The following is a 14,263-nucleotide window of genomic DNA, read 5'->3' as shown; positions in this document are numbered from 1 at the left end:
TTATACTCCAGTGCGCCACCAGGGAAGCCCCTCCAATAAAGATGTATAGAAAAAAGAGTGGCCCCCACTCTCCACAACTAGAGAAAGCCTGTGTGCAGCAACAAAGACCCAACACAGCCAAAATAAATAAATTAAATAAATTTATAAAAATAATAATAACACCACCTACTTCAGAGGGTTGTTGTGAGAATTAAATAAGTTCCTTCATGTAAAGCAGTACATGGTCTCACTCAAACAGATAGTAGTTGTTGTTTAACTATTATTGAGATTATAGAGTCAAGACTTGGAAGGACCAAAGTGACCTGGTCTGACATCCCTACAACAACTTCCAGTTGCTTAAACTGCAAAGGAATCATCCTTGCTCCATGAGGGGCTTGTTCTTTCATGAAGACATTCATGATTAGAAATGTCTTCCTAATATATTTGGCTAAATCTGGCTCCCACGACATACATCCTCCCCCAGGTCTATTTCTGCCCTGGAAGAGAGACTGAATAAAGCCAGTCTCTCGCTCCCAGCAGTGCTTCCAAGCCGAGGAGGAGCCCTGCCCTTTGTGCCCCTTCCAGGGCCCCCTCACTACTCAGCATCCCCGTCCCTAGAAGCCCAGAACAGGATGCAGCGTCCAGCTGGACCCTGCCACTTCCCTGACCTCGGCTAATATTAATGCAAAGGTGATCCCCTTTTGTCTTACATTGACAGAATGGAAGGAGAAAAGACATGGGAAGCATAATATTGAAAATAAAAAGGACAGTTGTGTTTGGAGCACTTTGTGATGTGATGAATCTCAGTTCGTGACACTTGGCGATTTCTCAGCTTCAACCCCCAACTCATTCTCCCTGACAGCCACAGCTTCCCCGGAGTGAGGTCTTTGTCCTGGTTTCTGTTCTAGGGGCTTCTGTGCAGTAACCCTCCTTTTCTAGCACACTCAGGCACTGAGAGTAACCAGGGCAAACAGGACTGGGGTCAGAACACATTTCTGTCCAGAGGACCACGTAGCACGTGGGCCAGACCTGCCTGGAGCCCTCCTCCATCAGTGTTGATCTCTGCATCGTGTCCACACTACATCCAGGAGAGAATCAGGCTCTGGGCCAACTTCCCACAGAAGCAGAGTCGGTGTGTTAAGCATCTTTATCTCCCAGAGGCTGCAGGGAGCTGGGACCACTCAGGGAACCGTCTCCACGCCAAAGGAAGATGTTACTGGGCAGCAGGAAGGACACAGTGCAGGGTTGTTGTCTCATCAGATTCTTTTGAATGCGTGAAAGTGTCCTGGAAAGTTAAAGCTTTATTCCAAGTCTGGGCTAATTGCGTCTCCCTCTGTGCACTCATTCTCTGCCCTTACCAATTTAGACTTACCACTGCATTGCAATTGTCTGGTTACTGATCTAGATCTTTCCCTAATGCGTGAGTTCCTTGCGGGTAGGGATGCACCTCTCTTATTATTTCGATTCCCCAGGAGCTAGCACAGTGCCCAGAGATAGCAGGTGATTGTGGGTATTTGTTGAATGAATTGATTACATGAATGACCAGCACTTACCACCTGATCCACATTATTTTTTTTTTTTTTTTTTTTTTTGGCTGTATAAGGTGGCATGTGAGATTTTAGTTCCCCGACCAGGGATTAAACTCACACCCCCTGCATTGGAAGCTTGGATACCTAACCACTGGACCACCAAGGAAGTCCCCACATTGTGTACTTTCAGTGAAGATGTACAGCCATGGGTGGACTCCCAGTTTCAAGATGGTGGGGTAGGATTTTCTTCTTAGGAATCACACAAGGACAAAAAAGAAGAAACATGAACAGACTTCATTTTCAGTGAAACAGGAGACAACTGTAAGACTAACCCCAATGTAGAAGAACTCAAGTACATAGAGAAATGTAAATGACCCAGCAGAGGGGAAGCAAGGCAAACTCAAGGATCTGCATGATTGGCTGGAGGGACCTACACTTTGCTCTACAGAACTCCACAAAGATTCAGGAACAGGAAGTCTCAAGCTTTCACATTAGATAGAGGCTGAACAGGGAATGAAAATAGAAAAAAAAAAATTTTTAATCTCTTTAAAGAGTACACAGAGTCCATCAACTAATGAATAAACAAGATGTCATACATCCATACAATGGAATATTATTCAGCTTATCAAAAAATGAAGTACTGATTCATGCTGCAACAGAGATGAAACTTGAAAACATTGTACTAAGTGAAAGAAGCGAGACACAAAAGGTTACATATTGTATGAGTCTATTTATATAAAATGCCCAGACTAGGCAAATCTAGAGAGACAGAGAGTATATTAGTGGTTGCCAGAGGCTGAGGAGGGTGGAGGGAAAGTGACTGCTAATGGGTACAGGGCTTCTCTTTGGGGTGATGAAAATATTCTGGAATTAGAGAGAGGTGTTAGTTGTACAACCTTGTAAATATACTACAAGCAACTGAACTGCATACTTTAAAGGGATAAATTTTGTAATATGTGAATTATATCTCAATTTTTTAAAAAAGAGTACACAGAACTTCTGATCAGCTTTTTCTGATTTAAATTTGAAGCGGGAGACAAGGATCACCAGAATCTTGAAGAACATCTTGACCATGAAAGACAGAGACAAAAACATACAAAGACCATAAAGAAACTCAGAGCAGAGATAATGCAGGGCTCAGAAGAAAACTTCAAATATTTATAATTAATATGCCCTGCATGATAAGAGAAGAAAGAAATTGCTCCCATGAAGCAAGAGCACGAGTAGAGAAGCCAAAGAACAAGAAATTCTTAGAATAAAATTTTTTGTTTAATTATAGCTGAAATAAATCTTTCAATAAAAGGATTAGAAGATTAAATTGTGTGTCCTCCTGAAATACCCTCCCCCAATAAAAAGTCAAAGAGATGGCAAAAGGTGAGAAAAGATTAAGAAGAAATTATATATATATATTTTATTGGCATATAGTTGCTTTACAATGTTGTGTTAGTTTCTGCTGTACAGCAAAGTGAATCAGTTATATGTATACATATATCCACTCATTTTTAGATTTCCTTCCCTTTTACCACAGATCCCTGAGTAGACTTCCCTATGCTATACAGTAGTTTCTCATTAGTTATGTTTTATACATAGCAGTGTATATATGCCAGTCCCAATCTCCCCATTCGTCCCACCCTCCATCTCTCCTTGGTAACCATAAGTTTGTTCTCTACATCTGTGACTCTATTTCTGCTTTGCAGATAGGTTCATCTGTACCATTTTTCTAGATTCCACATATAAGTGGTATTATATGATATTTGTTTTTCTCTTTCTGACTTACTTCACTTTGTATGACAGTCTCTAGGTCTATCCACGTCTCTGAAAATGGCACTATTTCATTCCTTTCTATGGCTGAGTAATATTCCATTGTATATATGTACCACATCTTCTTTATCCATTTCTCTGTTGATGAATGTTTAGGTGGCTTGCTTCCAAAAAAATTTTTTTTAACTTTTTTTTTAAATTATAGAATCAATTCAGGAAACCTAACATGAAATCCAAGTTATAGGCATTCCAGAAAATGAGGGCAGATAAAATGGTGAAAGGAAAATTATCATAAAAGAATAAAGAAAACTTCACAAAAATTGTAGGATATAAGTCTCTAGATTTTAAAAGCCCTCAAAGTTCCCAGCACAATAAATGAGAAAATAATCTTATGAAGGAATATCATTCTGAAACTGCAGAACAGCAAGGATAAATAAAAGATGCTGACAGCACCTACAGAGAAAAAAACTAAGTCACATACAAAAAGATCAAGAAATGAAATGGTAACCAACTTCTCAACAGCTAGAGAAAAATGGAGAATGACTTCAAAATCTTAGGAAGATTTGAATGAATTTCAACCTCTGTATCCTGCCAGACTATAAGTGAAAAGATTAAAATTAAGACATTTTAAGTATGAGAGATCTGAAGATCTGAAGAGATCTGAAGAATTCACCTCTTGTAAACCCTTTCTGAGAAAACTACTGAAGGATATTCTCCAAGAAAACAAGGGATCAAGGGGGAAAGGAACCAACACAAAAGAAAGGCAAACAGACATCCAGGAAGAAAGGCAAACAGATATCCTAGGAAGGAAGGAAGGGAAATACCAAGACAACCAACAGCTGTGCAGAAAGTTTAAGAAGCAGGAGGAGGGAAGGCTTTGAGAAAAATACTGAGCTGATGAATTCCCTAATAGGTTTGACCATATAAAAAATTATATGGGGAGGTTTACAGGTCTGTTGAAGGGCAGGACATGATTGGTCAAATATTCAAAGAAAAGTTAGCAAACAAAAATATTGTACAAGAAGGGAAATTTAATCACAGTAGACTATCAGATACAATAGCGGACAATGCTTACAAAGTCATAAAATGTAAATACTGAATAAGGATTTTATAAAATATTTAGATAATTATATTGTAGGGAAAGGGAAAGAGAAGGTATAAGTGAGCTAAAATCTTCATCTGCCATGCATCAAATTAATGAATCAAGAGATAGCTTAATAGACATACTATTTAGAAACATGGAAGCAATGCCAGAATAAATAGTTAACTGGGTTGAAAGATATTCTTTCTGGGAGAAGGGGGTCAGCATCGGTTGAGTGGCCTGGGCGGAGGGGGGAGAGCAAGATAATTTTGACAAAATTTTAAAAATTATCTTAAGTGCACTGACTTTGAAGTCTAGACATGATTTGACCTTGTTCTGCCATTTCCAAGCTGGATGACCTTGAGTGAGTTCTTTCCTTTCTCTGGTCTCAGTTTCTTCTGTGTTAATAATCCCTACCTAGTCCGCAACAAGGACACAATGTATTCACAGATGGTAAATAAATGGGAGATCTCTTCTCACTCCTGTTTCACATGAATGGCATCTTGTTTCTTCTAGGGGGCAGGGACTCTGCTTCTTTCATAACCCACCCACCCAGCACCCAGCAAAGTATGTGAAAAGTATATCATCTGACAAAACTGCCAAATTGAATAATTGGCTATTATGACTTATTGGTCATCTGAGAGAAAGTATTTCATTGAGGGTTAATTATAAGAAAACAAAGATATATCATTATAATAAACCATTACTACCCAGTCCTTTTCATTGCTCCCACAGAAACAGAGTTTTATGGGTTTGGATAAAATAAAAGACTGCAAAATAATCCTGTATGGCCAATAATTTCTAGCCATCCTTTTTTAATAAAAGCCCCTGTGGCCAAAGCTACTAATTATCCACCAGTCTCGTTTTCCCCCATCTTCCTTTTAATCATAGAACACCCACCCGACCCTGGCTGCCCAGGTAAAGACTACATTTCCCAGCCTCCTTTGCAGCCAGGGGTGCCCCTGACCCAGTGCTTACAATGACTTGAGAAGATGGGATGTGTGTGACTTCCACATCACTTCCTCAAAAGAAAACTGCCTACCCTCCACATCCTTTCTCTTTCCCCCATCACACAGGTTGGTTCATGGACATGATGACCAACAAGACAGAAGGAGTCTGAGGCCCCAGATGATGTAGGGGAGCAGAACTGCCTTCCTGACCCACAGTCCAGCTACTGAGAATCCCCAGCCTGTCTTACTCAAGTGTTGACTGTGAACTCCTGGCACTGGATGTGACAGGAAAACACAAAAGTCAGTTACAGAGGGACTCCTTGCTTCATTCAGTTCTACAATCAAGCACTAAGGAAAGTTTGTCCTTAATTAATTTGTATAGATAATACACACACACATGCTTCCAAACTCAAAATATGCAAAAATGTGTATTACGAGAAGTCTCCCTTGATTCTGTTGTGTTTCTTGTTTTGGTTTGGTTTTTGGTTTTTGTTGTTTTTTTGGGGGGGGAGTTGTTTGTTTGTTTGTTTGCCGTGCCTCATAGCTTGTGGGATCTTAGTTCCTCCAACCAGAGATTAACCTGGGCCCTCAGCTGTGAAACCGCAGAGTCCTAACCACTGGACAGTCAGGGAATTCCCAAGTCTCCCTTGATTCTAAGTTCACATGGCCAGATCCCATCCCACCCTCAGCCCCCAGGTAACTACTGTTATTGGTTTCTTGTGGATTCTTCAATAATTTCTTTATGCACGTATAATATAGATGCTTATATTTGCTTCTTATTTACACAAAATAGTTTTCTACATTCTACACCCACCTCTCTACAGTGGTACCACTTCTGGGAATCTATTCTTAGAAAATAACTAGAAATGTTGCTGTATGACCAAAGATATTAATTGCAGTGTTATTTATAATAGTTCTAGAAAGAAAGGAAAAGAAAGAAAGAAAGAAAGAAAGAAAGAAAGAAAGAAAGAAAGAAAGAAAGAAAGAAAGAAAGAAAGAAAGAAAAAGAAAGAAAAAGAAAGAAAGAGAGAGAAAGGGAGGGAGGGAGGGAGGAAAGGAGGAAGGAAGGAAGGGAGAAACCCTTAATGCACACAAACAAGAAACTTAGCTACCAAGATTAAATTTGTAAAAAGTATTCCATGGCATGGGAAAATGCTTATGATTTTATACTAAGTGGAATAATCAGATCAGAAATACAATGTGTCTTCAGCTATGTAAAAAATACATACAGAAAATGACAGGAAAACACCACACCTCAATATCAGCAGTGCTTTTTTTCAATCGGCGCAATTATTTCTTCTTCTGCTTCTCTGTTTCCCAAAATGACAGCAATGAGCTTATAGTTCTTCTACATAATAGGGGAGGGCATAAGACAGGGGAGGGAGACATATACCCACCCACCTCCTTCCAGAGGTACCTCCAAGGTGTCTGGGCGCCTTCCCATGTCAAAGCGACCCTGAACTGGGAGGGTTAGAGTAATGGCTGGATTGCATTTTCCTTTACTCTGCTTGCAACTCCTCAGCCCCAGGCCTTGATGCTACCTTCTCCTTTGCTTCTGTTCAGCTTGCTCCCCAGATGATCTCTGGTCCCATAAAGCTGAGCTGGGAAATCACCGTTCCAGGTTAAGGTAGGTGCATCAGAGACAGAGTCTTTGTACGAGTGGGTTGGAGCTTTCATTGTATCTCTCCTTTCACCCCAAGGAATGAATATTCCCCAGATAAAATGCTGCGCTATCTTCTCCTGTCAATCAAGACGTTTCTCCTTTATATGTAAGTATCATGATTTCCTTGTGGGGTACACGCTGTTCTGATTTTTGTTTTTGATCAAATGCCTGTTTGGGAAGAGATGGAAGTATTTAGTCTATCAGATTTGCACTGCTGGATTTTCTTTTTATAAGTGTAACCTTGACAGCTGTCTTATTGTTTATCCTGTAAGATAACTCTGTCAATTAAAGTTTGATAATTTAAAAAAAAAAAAGAAATTTCTCCTTTGCCACCACCCACCTCGGCTTCCCCATCGGCCCACACCCACCAATAAGCCCCCATCCAGGTATGTCCACCCCGTATGCCAGCGCAGCATGGTTCCATGAATTTCCCACATTTTCCCATCTTTCTTTGAGTTAGGCCAGAATTTTTCCAATGCATGATTGATTATTACCTGGATTTTTTTAAAAATTAATAAGTATTGACTTTAAAGTATATTATGACAAAATACAACTAGGGTCTCAAACCCATGATTTTGGGGACATTATTGCTTGGGGCAAGGCTAAAATAAAAAAACATGTAGGTCCATTTCAATAAAAATAGTATTTCAATAAATATATTATTTACTCACTATGTTTATCTTTATTTATATACCTTTATTTATACACGATTTATCTTACCAGGTTATGGCAAACAGTGGGGTTTAGGAAACTCTACATTAGGGTATTAATATTTTTTAATGCATACCTGGAAGGGATAATTCATTATCATCCTGGAGATTCCCCACCCCAAGAGGCAGGCCTGGGCAAAGAAGCACAGACAGAAGGGGAGCCCCACTAGGGGTATATGGGAGGCCACGGTGAATATATTGTTTTCCCTCACACACCCCAGGTAAACCGCAGGGGGGCAGAATTCCACCAGGCTCTATCCGGAGCATCTTCCTGACCCGGTCCGAAAGCACCCAAAGTGGGCAGCCAAGGCGTGCCATTGTCCCCTTTCACCCAGGAGAAGGCATGAGTCTGAAAGCAACATTCTCTGGGTGGTGGAAGAAGCCCCTTCACCATGCCGCGGGGCCGGGAGCAAATCCCACTTGCTAAATGATAGACTGCATTTTTAAGTCACCTAATGAGGTCATCCAGCCCAATCCTCGTGAGATATAACATACTTTTGAAAAATCTCTCCATTTCCTGAAAGAAGAGCTGGCAAGCCAGGATCTCCCCAGCTCCTCCAAGGCAGAGGGGGCGGAAAGAGGGGTGGAAACAAAGACGGACCAAGCTAAATAGAGCAGGGCCTTTTAATCCCCCTGCACTTAAGTTTGGGACTCTCGGGCACTTGGCGCTTTTCCGGGCCGCCTAAAACGAGGGCCCTTCAGCACTCCTCACGTGCGAGCAGGGGAGTACACATGGGTGGGAGTGGAACAGGGGTGGGGGGTAGGCAAGCGGCCTCCTAGACTCGAAGACTTCAGGGGATTAGGACAGTGACAGGCGTCTTCTGCAGGGAACACTGCCAGCGTCCCCACCCACGCCTCCCGGAGCCTGGGTCCAGCCTTTGCCACTACCCCAGAGCCCAGCCTCTCTGTGTGTCTCAGTTCACATCTCTAAACATTTGGGGAAGGGGGCGGAGGGCTTGGCAGGTCTGGTCCCCACCAACTGCCACCTTGCCGGCTGTGAGCAGAACAGCAGGTGGGTCCACGAGGAAGGCACAGTTTGCCTATGTTGGCATCTGGCGGCATCACGCTGCAGCTTCCACGATATAAATACAGGGAGTGAAAATAGCTAATCCCAGATAACAGCAGTGTAATCACCCAGCGCCCGGCCTGGAATCCCGGAGAATTTGGAGGGAGCAGCTGTGGGGTCTGCCCCCTTCAGCAGCCCACTGCCCCTGGGTGGCCCGGGCTGAGAGTGTAAGCCAGCGTAAAGCTGGGGGTTGGGGTGGGGGGGCGGGGAGCAACTGGAAGACAGAGACCTGATGAAAAACACCTCTAATCGCCACTCTGTCTGGGAAGAGATGATTTTTCTAGAAGCAGCATGAAAATTCTGAGCTTGCAGCAATGAGAACCTGGTCTCCCAGTCTTAGTTGAGACATGTGATGATATACAAGGAATCATCTAGATTTGTAGTTGTTTTTTTTTTTAAACTTCTGGGTATTATTACCATCACTGGTGTCATTATGGTCCTCCAATCTGGGAGGTCGGAGCCTCTCCCACGTCCCTCCCACATTCTGGTCCTGAGTGCCAGGGTGGTCGGTCTGTGGCCGCCAACCACAGGCTCTTGAGCTCAGATCTGACACGCTGGCTGCCCTGAGTGGTTGCCACTGAGGTTCCAAATGATGCCACCTCTGCTCCTGCGGAGACCACCGTCCGTCTGGGAGAAGCTGCTGGGCTTGCTGTTCTCAGCCATTCTGTTCAAGCAGCACATTTAATTAGGGCTGGTGGAGATGGTGTAAACAGCTCGGGCCTCCCCTGCCCGGTTCACTGTGCTCCTTGATTCTCTGCTTGATGGACAAGCAATCCCCAGCCTCCAGTCATGTCTACCCCCACATTCTCTGTGGTTCGTCCTGACTTCCCAGTTGTGTTTCTGAAGGGCCCTGCACACTCATCCCTTCTGATGGTCGTGAGGCGCTCTCCTGCTCAGACTCGGCTGCAAACAGAGCCCGGCGACCCTGGAGTCGGCTCAGGCTGGGCTGCAGTGGATGGAGGCTGATGGGGGAGGCCACAGAGGGGCTCAGAAACAAGGGTGGCAGCTGGGCCTCAGAGATATGTCCTTCGTGAGTTTGGGTACATTTGATTCCTTATGGAAGCATCATGACCATCCTCTGTCTATCCAGGAAAAGCGGGGTGGGGGGGGGCGGGAATAGTCCAGAGTAAACCAGAAAGAATAGGAAATGGAATCATTTGTCATCTCTGCACAAACCAGGGGTGGCAGCGAACAAGACTCCTCCTGATTGGATTCTGAGAGGCTGTTCTCTGATGCTCTCGATTGGAGAATCCAACTCATTATGAATAATGTTATTTCTGTTTGGAGTTTCATGTCGCTTTATCACACAGACTTTCATATAGTCACTGCAGAAGAAAGTCACTGTGTTCTCTCCCCGTAATATAATCATGAAGACCAGCCACAAATGTCTCAGTGAAGAGCAAACCCTGAGCTGTACGAGTGTCTGATCCCCCGACTCAAGGTGGCAAATGGAATAGACGGAAGGTTTGCCCACCTCAGAGCCCCCAGGCCCATGGGAGATGGAGACCCTGTCGAAAGAGGGGGCTGTGAGGCTGAAAGGCCACCAGGGCCACCACAGGAAGCTCAGACACCAAGATCTAATTCGAAAAGAGTATTTGATGACATGGGGAAATGCTTATAATTTTATACTAAGTGGAAAAATTGCGTATTATGTGGTCTCAGTTATGTAAAATATACATGTAAAAAGATAACAAAGCCACACACCTAAATATTTTCCTGGCTTTTTAAATTTTTTTTAATTTTTTGGCCACGCCGCGCAGCATATAGGGTCTTTGTTCCCCAACCAGGGATCGAACCCGCGCCCCCCACCTTGGAAGCACGCAGTCTTAACCACTGGACCGCCTTTCCTGGTTTTTTGTTGCTTAGTAAGACTATAACTTTTTTCTTCTATTGCATGAACTCATCATGCCATGGGTTTCTCCCCAGTTTCTTTTCTAAAGAAGTAGCATTGGGCCTGAAAATCACCTGTGCATTAAAGAAACCCATGATTTCTTGGATATGATTGTTTTGGTTAAGGCTGAGAAAAGTTTTCAAGTTAAAAAATATAAAAGAGTCAAATTAAAATATTCGATTAAAGGTAAATTAAAATTTTAAATAAAAATAATATTGGCCTAGTTGTGGCAAACAACTGATGCTTAGGAAACTCTACATTAGGGGATTAACTTTAAACAAATGTACCAGTATCTGACTTGGTGAGGGATAATTCATTTCCACTCTTGAGATTCCTGGCCCATAAAGGGTACCCACAGAAAGAATCAGAGAGAGGGACAGAGCTCCACAATGAGCATGTGGAAGGCCTGGAGGCCCCTAAACAGAGGTCAACACTCAGCTCCCTCTTCAACCCTGGGTGAATCCATGAGGCTCCTGATGGAGTTCCTTCCTGGTCCAGTTGGCTTCAGCCTTGGTCCAGATACTGCTCATCTGCCACAGACCCTTGGTAACAGACCCCAGAAGACTGACATCAAAGATGACATTTGAGATCGTAACTACAGTGCATCCTAACTACATCTGAATCTCTTCCTCCTCATAATAAAAGGTTTTCCTTAGATATTTAACAGAAATGAACCCCAAACTAACAAGAGAATAAAAGGAAATGCTATTTGTTAAATGCATACAGTGTGCCAAACACTATATTAGAAACAGGATACATTTTATTTACTGCAGCCCTCACAACAACTAAGAGATGGATCTCACAGCAGACATTTGACAGATGAGAAAACTGAGCCTCAGAGAGTTTAAATAATTCATCCAAGGTTAGCCAGCTAGAAGTGGCCAAGCAAAGATTCAGACCTACTGAATCTGACACCAAGGTCTTTGCACCAAACTGCATTGCACCCTGCCTCTGAAAGGACTTACCTACGTACAGAAGGCAACGAGGAGGTAAGAGGAGGAGGGGGAACATGAGCTGAGGTTGACAAGTTTCCCAGTAGCTGACAATATTTCTCCCCAGATGTTTCAACATTGGGGAGACCCATGAGCCCAGAAAAAGAAAGTCAGAGAAGGAAAAGGAACAAAGGCTCAAAACCAAAGGCATGGGGAAGCACTGTGGAATTAGCTTCCTGGCTCTGCACTTGTTGGGCCACTGCCTACTGGCCAGTATGTAAATGTGGGTTTCACCCCATATGAAATCAACAGACGCAGGTCTTCCATCTCTGCCAGACAGGCAACTCCAGCTGTAATCTAATCACACCCCTTAGAGCCCCAGCCAGCAATCTCTTTCCCTCACCCTGTCACACATGCCATCACGTTGCATCACTGATTCCCCTCACACGCACAGCCCCGGCAGGACACTGGGACCTGTCTTGGCCACACATCCACAGATCGGCAGGGTCAGCCCTGGTTCTGCACAGTGCACCAAGGCCAAAATAAGAGTGAGACACAGAGGGGCCCCTGCGGGTGGCAGGCCTGGCTGGCCGAGGGAGGCCAAGGCTTGGAGGCTTGCTCTTAACTAAGTTCCTTGCTACTGCCCACTGTGGATCTGCTCATGGAAAGTTATTAGGGATAAAAATGAAAGAAAAGAAAGGATCCAGGCATGATTCCTGAAATGCAATTCTTTTTTTTAAAGGAGTGAGAAAAAGTATAATAAAAACTCATCTGATGGTCCAGATTTATTTGACTGCTGTAATGAACCGTGTACCATTAACTGGCCTGATGCTTGGACAGTCACAGAAGGGACTGCCTGATGCAAACTGCTTTGACACCATCACCCCGGGCTTGGAGTCAGCATGGGCTCATCTTCCCAACGATTTCAGATGCCTCTGGAAATTTCAGGATGAGGATCAAGGAGAAATGGACTTTAGCACTTTTCATTTATATTGGGTCCCATGTTTCCACGTAGCTTATCTCCTTTGCTTCTATGGTAATCTGTGAGGCAAGTAAGCCCACTGTTATTGTCTTTTCTTTTCTTTTTTTTTTTTTGGCTACACCACACGGCTTGCAGGATCTTAGTTCCCTGACCAGGGACTGAACTTGGGCCCCCGGCAGTGAAAGCTCAGAGTCCTAACCAATGGACCACCAGGGAATTCCCTTATTGTCTTCTTTTAACTAATGAGGAAAGGAAAGCCCAGCGGCCCCACAGTCCTACAAGTACTTTGTGACAGAACTGAGACCGGAACTAAAATCTGGAAGAGTGAACCCGCATTACCAGTTATAGGAAACTAGGTCATTGAGACCACCTGCCATTCTACTGAGGATAATTAGCAATGCTGCAGAACAAGCAAATTCTTAAATGAACAAGTGGAAGAAATTTATGAATTTTCTTGTAATATATAAAGAAGAGAAATATGGCTAATCTCCGTCTGTCACTTTCCCTGGCACATTTAAAATTGGAAGATTATTAATAGACTCAAAGGCAGTAACAAGATTACCCTGCCCCTCTTCTTGGTAAATGTAAAAACAAAGTATTATTTTTTATTATTACTATTAGTCCTATATACTGACTGCTTTGCCTCAGGTGGGAGGATTTATCACTAAAGCATGCAAAGGTAGAATAAACTGAAAGAAAAATCTATATGTGCTTTTTTTTTAGAAGTGGTTTCCCTGTAAGAATTTTGTCTGCCAGAGTATCTTTTGAGAAAGAAAAGGGGTAAATCCAGTGAAATATATTGTCAGCTTAAGTTGTTGTTGTTGTTTATAAATACTTGTTTATGTTTTTAATAAAACTGAAGATTATTCAAAGTAAAAAGCAAAACAAAAAAACAAACAGAAAACTCGCTTACCATTCTTTGAGCTGCTTTAAGGCCTGGGGGCAATTGCTAATTCTGCAAGTGGTGGCTGAGAGGCTGAGTGGTACTTCTGACAGCCTCAAAGGGAAAAGGGGGCAGAGAGGGAATCTGAGGCCCACCAAGAGTAGGATTGGGACTTGCCTTGGATTGGAACTCCAAAGGGATGCTCTCTACAAGTAGTGTGAACCAGAAGTAGACAGGCCCTTGCAGAGACTACAGCTCAGCTTTAGGTATTCCAAAGCCCTGAAGTTAGATTTAAGTAATCCTTGATTGTTGGTGGCCCAGGAACCTGGCAGAAGCAAACACAAACCTTCTCAGAAGGAAAATAATAGGTCTCAAACCGATTCTGCAAGCAATTTTGCAAAAACAATACCCAACACACAATAAAAAATACTAAGGCATAAAGGACACAAAGCAGTATTTTAAAAAAAAGAAAAACATAGGAAAATCAACAAACAATAGAAACAGACCCACATAAGCTCTAGATATTCCCATTAAAGTAACTATGCTTACCACATTCTAAGAAATAAAAGAAGTAAAACATAAAACTGAGAATTTTGGCAGAGAACTGAACTCTATAAACAGAACCAAACAGATATGTTAGAAATGAAAAACATGATAACTAAAATTAACAACTCAAAGGATGGTTTTAGTTTAAAAAAAAAAATTGGTGAACTATGTTAGGTCAGAAGAAATTACCAGAAAACAGTAGGAAAGACAAAAGGATAGCAATACGGAAGGTAGGGCAAGAGACGTAAAAGCCAGTGAGATCTCACATGTGTGTTATTAAGAGCCCAGGG

The sequence above is a fragment of the Tursiops truncatus genome, chromosome 3, assembly GCF_011762595.2.
Source record: "Tursiops truncatus isolate mTurTru1 chromosome 3, mTurTru1.mat.Y, whole genome shotgun sequence".
Taxonomy (NCBI): Eukaryota; Metazoa; Chordata; class Mammalia; order Artiodactyla; family Delphinidae; genus Tursiops; species Tursiops truncatus.
This window is presented reverse-complemented; position numbering follows the sequence as displayed.